An 8,676-nucleotide genomic window follows, 5' to 3' on the forward strand; every position below is an offset into this window, starting at 1 on the left:
GGCTTCGCCTAAGCACCGCTACAATATTATCGAGGATTATGGTGGAAGGGGGCACCGCACACGGCTAAGAATATGATCACGTGGATCAACTTGTGTGTCTAGGGGTGCCCCCTGCCTCCGTATATAAAGGAACAAGGGGGAGGTGCGGCTGGCCAGGATGAGGGCGCGCCAGGAGGAGTCCTACTCCCACCGGGAGTAGGATTCCCCCCCACTAGTAGAAAACGGACCATTAGTACCGGTTTGTAAGGGCCTTTAGTGCTGGTTATGGAACCGGCACTAAGGTTTCGGCACTAAAGGCCCCCGCCTTTAGTACCGGTTCGGCACGAACCGGCGCTAATGTGCCACCACGTGGCGTGAGCTCGCGCCCTAGTACGGGGAACCTTTAGTACCGGTTGGTGTTACCAACCGGTACTAAAGGTTTTTTTTTGAATTTTCTTTTTGAATTTTTTTTATTTTTAATTTTTCTGAATTATTTGATGATTTAGTCTCTAATCACCTCTCTTAACTGCTCAAGTGTGGATCACTCATTCCAAATCATCTAACTTCCCAACCGGTCACCCATCCCTCTCACTACTCCAGCCCGAGCACGCTTAACTTTCAGGTTCTATTCTCCTTCGTTTCCGAGTCTGCACTTGTTGTTTTCCTGACAATAGTAAGATGTCAATCCTATTAACCTTCAGGAATTTTGCTTGAGCATGTAGTGACACATTTCACTGTTTGAGTTTGAAACTATTGTTTTAAAAACAATAATTATTTAGTAACACTAATATTTCTTGAATAATTAGTTTGACCATTGTTTGACCACAGTTTGACCACAGTTTGACCAGATTTGACCAAAATTGAAATAACTAAAATAATTATTTAGTAACACTAATATTCTAGAATAATTAGTTTGACCATTGTTTGACCACAGTTTGCCCACTGTTTGAATATTTTTCAATTTTTTCCACTCTAGATCTTAAAAGCCCCGTAACTTTTTTTCTATTAGGTTTTTGAGGATTTTGCAAATGTTTAACGAGGTTACCCCCGTTAAATTCAGATGTAACTTATCGAGTAGATGATTTTTCATATAAAAAACTTTTTCATCCGAGTTAGTATGCAAAAGTTATGCCCATTTTTACAAATTTCAGAGAGATTTTGCAAATAAAGTCAAAATTCACATTTGCAAATTTTCCCAACAACTAGACCACATATCACATGAGAAACTTATTTTCTTTTATTTTTTTGACATTTCCATTATTTTCTTTTATTTTTTTTAAAACTGAAAAGGCGATCCACAGGGGGGGGTAGAGTTTGAAAATGGGACCTTTAGTACCAGTTCGTGGCACGAACCGGTACTATAGGTTAGACCCCTTTAGTACCGGTTCATGGCACGAACCGGTACTAAAGGTTAGACCTTTAGTACCGGTTCGTGCCACGAACCGGTACTAAAGGTGATCGTGGGGCCCCGGCGTGACGCCAGCCTGCCACCACCCCTTTAGTGCCGGTTCGTGCCACGAACCGGTACTAAAGGTTCAACACGAACCGGCATTAATGCAAATCCGTTCGAACCGGCACTAATGGTACCATTAGTACCGGCTCAAATACAAACCGGCACTAATGTGCTTCACGTTTGACCCTTTTTCTACTAGTGCGGCCCCCTTTCCTAGTTGGAATAGGATTCGGGAGGGGGAAAGAGGAGAGAGAGAAGGAAGGGGGGGGGCGCCGCCCCCCTCTCCTTGTCCTATTAGGACTAGGGGGAGGGGCGCGCGGCCCAGCCCTGGCCACCTCTCCTCTCTTCCACTAAAGCCCACTAAGGCCCATATACCTCCCGGGGGGTTTCGGTAACCTCCCGGTACTCCGGTAAAATCCCGATTTCACCCGGAACACTTCCGATATCCAAATATAGGCTTCCAATATATCAATCTTTATGTCTCGACCATTTGGAGACTCCTCGTCATGTCCGTGATCACATCCGGGACTCCGAACAAACTTCGGTACATCAAAATGCATAAACTCATAATATATCTGTCATCGAAACCTTAAGCGTGCGGACCCTACGGGTTCGAGAACAATGTAGACATGACCGAGACACGTCTCCGGTCAATAACCAATAGCAAAACTTGGATGCTCATATTGGCTCCCACATATTCTACGAAGATCTTTATCGGTCAGACCGCATAACAATATACGTTGTTCCCTTTGTCATCGGTATGTTACTTGCCCGAAATTCGATCGTCAGTATCTCAATACCTAGTTCAATATCGTTACCGGCAAGTCTCTTTACTCATTTCGTAATACATCATCCCGCAACTAACTCATTAGTTGCAATGCTTGCAAGGCTTATGTGATGTGCATTACCGAGAGGGCTCAGAGATACCTCTCCGACAATCGGAGTGACAAATCCTAATCTCGAAATACGCCAACCCAACATTTACCTTTGGAGAGACCTGTAGAGCTCCTTTATAATCACACAGTTACGTTGTGATGTTTGGTAGCACACAAAGTGTTCCTCCGGCAAACGGGAGTTGCATAATCTCATAGTCATAGGAACATGTATAAGTCATGAAGAAAGCAATAGAAACATACTAAATGATCGGGTGCTAAGCTAATGGAATGGGTCATGTCAATCACATCATTCTCCTAATAATGTGATCTCGTTAATCAAATGACATCACATGTCTATGGTTAGGACACATAACCATCTTTGATTAACGAGCTAGTCAAGTAGAGGCATACTAGTGACGTTTGGTTTGTCTATGTATTCACACAAGTATTATGTTTCCGGATAATACAATTCTAGCATGAATAATAAACATTTATCATGAAATAAGGAAATAAATAATAACTTTATTATTGCCTCTAGGGCATATTTCCTTCAGTCTCCCACTTGCACTAGAGTCAATAATCTAGTTCACATCGCCATGTGATTCAACACTAATAGTTCACATCACCATGTGATTAACACCCATAGTTCACATTGTCATGTGACCTATACCCAAAGGGTTTACTAGAGTCAGTAATCTAGTTCACATCGTTTATGTGATTAACACCCAAAGAGTACTAAGGTGTGATCATGTTTTGCTTGTGAGATAATTTTAGTCAACGGGTCTGTCACATACAGATTCGTAAGTATTTTGCGAATTCTATGTCTACAATGCTCTGCACGGAGCTACTCTAGCTAATTGCTCCCACTTTCAATATGTATCTAGATCGAGACTTAGAGTCATCCAGATCTGTGTCAAAACTTGCATCGACAATATGTCATTCACATATACTTATCAGAAATGTTGTAGTGCTCCCACTCACTTTCTTGTAAATACAAGCTTCACCGCAAGTCTTTATAAAACTATGTGCTTTGATCAACTTATCAAAGCGTATATTCCAACTCCGAGATGCTTGCACCAGTCCATAGATGGATCGCTGGAGCTTGCATATTTTGTTAGTACCTTTAGGATTGACAAAACCTTCTGGTTGCATCATATACAACTCTTCTTTAATAAATCCATTAAGGAATGCAGTTTTGTTTATCCATTTGCCAGATTTCATAAAATGCGGCAATTGCTAACATGATTCGGACAGACTTAAGCTAGATACGAGTGAGAAACTCTCATCATAGTCAACACCTTGAACTTGTCGAAAACCTTTTTGCGACAATTCTAGCTTTGTAGATAGTAACACTACTATCAGCGTCCGTCTTCCTCTTGAAGATCCATTTAATCTCAATGGCTCGCTGATCATTGGGCAAGTCAATCAAAGTCCATACTTTGTTCTCATACATGGATCTCATCTCAGATTTCATGGCCTCAAGCCATTTCGCGGAATCTGGGCTCATCATCGCTTCCTCATAGTTCGTAGGTTTGTCATGGTCAAGTAACATGAACTCCAGAACAGGATTACCGTACCACTCTGGTGCGGATCTTACTCTGGTTGATCTACGAGGTTCAATAGTATCTTGTTCTGAAGCTTCATGATCATCATCATTAGCTTCCTCACTAATTGGTGTAGGTGTCACAGAAACTGGTTTATGTGATGTACTACTTTCGAATAAGGGAGCAGGTACAGTTACCTCATCAAGTTCTACTTTCCTCCCACTCACTTCTTTCGAGAGAAACTCCTTCTCTAGAAAGGATCGATTCTTAGCAATGAATGTCTCACCTTCGGATCTGTGATAGAAGGTGTACCCAACAGTCTCCTTTGGGTATCCTATGAAGACATATTTCTCCGATTTGGGTTTGAGCTTATCAGGATGAAACTTTTTCACATAAGCATCATAACCCAAAACTTTAAGAAACGACAACTTTGGTTTCTTGCCAAACCACAGTTCAGATTGTGTGGTCTAAACGGACTTAGATGGTGCCCCTTTTTAACGTGAATGCAACTGTCTCTAATGCATGATCCCAAAACAATATTGGTAAATCGGTAAGAAACATCATAGATTGTACTATCCAATAAAGTACGGTTATGACGTTCAGACACACCATTATGCTGTGGTGTTCCAGGTGGCATGAGTTTGTAAAACTATTCCACATTGTTTTAATTGAAGACCAAACTCGTAACTCAAATATTCGTCTCTGCGATCAGATCGTAGAAACTTTATTTTCTTGTCACGATGATTTTCCACTTCACTCTGAAATACTTTGAACTTTTCAGACTTATGTTTCATCAAGTAGATATACTCATATCTGCTCAAATCATCTGTGAAGGTCAGAAAATAACGATACCCGCCGCGAGCCTCAACACTCATTGGACTGCATACATCAGTATGTATTATTTCCAATCAAGTTTGTTGCTCGCTCCATTGTTCCGAAGAACAGAGTCTTAGTCATCTTGCCCATGAGGCATGGTTCGCAAGCATCAACTGATTCATAATCAAGTGATTCCAAAAGCCCATCAGCATGGAGTTTATTCATGCGCTTTACGCCAATATGACCTAAACAACAGTGCCACAAATAAGTTGCACTATCATTATTAACTTTGCATCTTTTGGTTTCAATATTATGATTATGTGTATCACTACGATCGAGATCCAACGAACTATTTTCATTGGGTGTGTAACCATATAAGGTTTTATTCATGTAAACAGAACAACAATTTATTCTATTACTTAAATGAATAACCGTATTACAATAAACATGATCAGATCATATTCATGCTCAACGCAAACACCAAATAACACTTATTTAGGTTCAACACTAATCCCGAAAGTATAGGGAGTGTGCGATGATGATCATATCAATCTTGGAACTACTTCCAACACACATCGTCACTTCACCCTTAACTAGTATCTGTTCATTCTGCAACTCCCGTTTTGAGTTACTACTCTTAGCAACTAAACCAGTATCAAATAACGAGGGGTTGCTATGAAAACTAGTAAAATACACATCAATAATCTGTATATCAAATATACCTTTGTTCACTTTGCCATCCTTCTTATCCGCCAAATACTTGGGGTAGTTCCGCTTCCAGTGACCAGTTCCTTTGCAGTAGAAGCACTTAGAATCAGGCTTAGGTCCAGACTTGGGCTTCTTCACTTGAGCAGTAACTCGCTTGTCGTTCTTCTTGAAGTTCCCTTTCTTCCCTTTGCCCTTTTCTTGAAACTAGTGGTCTTGTCAACCATCAACACTTGATGTTTTTCTTGATTTCTACCTTCGTCGATTTCAGCATTACGAAGAGCTTGGGAATCGTTTCCGTTATCCCTTGCATATCATAGTTCATCACGAAGTTCTACTAAGTTGGTGATGGTGACTAGAGAATTCTGTCAATCACTATTTTATCTGGAATATTAACTCCCACTTGATTCAAGTGATTGTAGTACCCAGACAATCTGAGCACATGCTCACTAGTTGAGCGATTCTCCTCCATCTTTTAGCTATAGAACTTGTTGGAGACTTCATATCTCTCAACTCGGGTATTTTCTTGAAATATTAACTTCAACTCCTGGAACATCTCATATGGTCCATGACGTTCAAAACATCTTTGAAGTCCCGATTCTAAGCTGTTAAGCATGGTGCACTAAACTATCAAGTAGTCATCATATTAAGCTAGCCAAACGTTCATAACGTCTGCATCTGCTCCTGCAATAGGTCTGTCACCTAGCGGTGCATCAAGGACATAATTCTTCTGTGCAGCGATGAGGATAAACCTCAGACCACGGATCCAATCCGCATCATTGCTACTAACATCTTTTAACACAATTTTCTCTAGGAACATATCAAAATAAACACAGGGAAGCAACAACGCGAGCTATTGATCTACAACATAATTTGCAAAATACTACCAGGATTAAGTTCATGATAAATTTAAGTTCAATTAATCATATTACTTAAGAAATCCCACTTAGATAGACATCCCTCTAATCCTCTAAGTGATCACGTGATCCAAATCAACTAAACCATGTCCGATCATCACGTGAGATGGAGTAGTTTCAATGGTGAACATCACTATGTTGATCATATCTACTATATGATTCACGCTCGACCTTTCGGTCTCCGTGTTCCGAGGCCATATCTGTATATGCTTGGCTCGTCAAGTATAACCTGAGTATTCCGCGTGTGCAACTGTTTTGCACTCGTTGTATTTGAACGTAGAGCCTATCACACCCGATCATCACATGGTTTCTCAGCACGAAGAACTTCCGCAACGGTGCATACTCAGGGAGAACACTTCTTGATAATTAGTGAGAGATCGTCTTAAAATGCTACCATCAATCAAAGCAAGATAAGATGCATAAAAGATAAACATCACATGCAATCAATATAAGTGATATGATATGGCGATCATCATCTTGTGCTTGTGATCTCCATCTTCGAAGCACCGTCGTGATCACCATCGTCACCGGCGCGACACCTTGATCACCATCGTAGCATCATTGTCGTCTCGCCAATCTTATGCTTGCACGACTATCGCTACCGCTTAGTGATAAAGTAAAGCATTACAGCGCAATTGCATTGCATACAATAAAGCGACAATCATATGGCTCCTGCCAGTTGCCGATAACTTGGTTACAAAACATGATCATCTCATACAATAAAATTTAGCATCATGTCTTGACCATATCACATCACAACATGCCCTGTAAAAACAAGTTAGACGTCCTCTACTTTGTTGTTGCAAGTTTTACGTAGCTGCTACGGGCTTAAGCAAGAACCAATCTTACCTACGCATCAAAACCACAACGATAGTTTGTCAAGTTGGTGTTGTTTTAACCTTCGCAAGGACCGGGCGTAGCCACACTCGGTTCAACTAAAGTTGGAGAAACTGTCACCCGCTAGCCACCTTTGTGCAAAGCACGTCGGGAGAACCGGTCTCGCGTAAGCGTACGCGTAATGTCGGTCCGGGCCGCTTTGTCCAACAATACCGCCGAACCAAAGTATGACATGCTGGTAAGCAGTATGACTTATATCGCCCACAACTCACTTGTGTTCTACTCGTGCATATAACATCAACACATAAAACCTAGGCTCGGATGCCACTGTTGGGGAATGTAGTAATTTCAAAAAATTTCCTACGCACACGCAAGATCATGGTGATGCATAGCAACGAGAGGGGAGAGTGTGATCTACGTACCCTTGTAGACCGACAGCGGAAGCGTTAGCACAACGCGGTTGATGTAGTCGTACGTCTTCACGGCCCGACCGATCAAGCACCGAAACTCCGGCACCTCCGAGTTCTAGCACACGTTCAGCTCGTTGACGATCCCCGGACTCCGATCCAGCAAAGTGTCGGGGAAGAGTTCCATCAGCACGACGGCGTGGTGACAATCTTGATGTTCTACCGTCGCAGGGCTTCGCCTAAGCACCGCTACAATATTATCGAGGATTATGGTGGAAGGGGGCACCGCACACGGCTAAGAATATGATCACGTGAATCAACTTGTGTGTCTTGGGGTGCCCCCTGCCTCCGTATATAAAGGAACAAGGGGGAGGTGCGGCCGGCCAGGAGGAGGGCGCGCCAGGAGGAGTCCTACTCCCACCGGGAGTAGGATTCCCCCCCTTTCCTAGTTGGAATAGGATTCGGGAGGGGGAAAGAGGAGAGAGGGAAGGAAGGGGGGGGCGCCGCCCCCCTCTCCTTGTCCTATTAGGACTAGGGGGAGGGGCGCGCGGCCCAGCCCTGGCCACCTCTCCTCTCTTCCACTAAAGCCCACTATGGCCCATATACCTCCCGAGGGGTTCCGGTAACCTCCCGGTACTCCGGTAAAATCCCGATTTCACCCGGAACACTTCCGATATCCAAATATAGGCTTCCAATATATCAATCTTTATGTCTCAACCATTTCGAGACTCCTCGTCATGTCCGTGATCACATCCGGGACTCCGAACAAACTTCGGTACATCAAAATGCATAAACTCATAATATATCTGTCATCGAAACCTTAAGCGTGCGGACCCTACGGGTTCGAGAACAATGTAGACATGACCGAGACACGTCTCCGGTCAATAACCAATAGCGGAACCTGGATGCTCATATTGGCTCCCACATATTCTACGAAGATCTTTATCGGTCACACCGCATAACAATATACGTTGTTCCCTTTGTCATCGGTATGTTACTTGCCCGAAATTCGATCGTCGGTATCTCAATACCTAGTTCAATCTCGTTACCGGCAAGTCTCTTTACTCATTTCGTAATACATCATCCCGCAACTAACTCATTAGTTGCAATGCTTGCAAGGCTTATGTGATGTGCATTACCGAG

This window comes from Triticum urartu, chromosome 7A, assembly GCF_056163025.1.
Source record: "Triticum urartu cultivar PI428250 chromosome 7A, HENAU_Tu73, whole genome shotgun sequence".
NCBI classification, from domain to species: domain Eukaryota; kingdom Viridiplantae; phylum Streptophyta; class Magnoliopsida; order Poales; family Poaceae; genus Triticum; species Triticum urartu.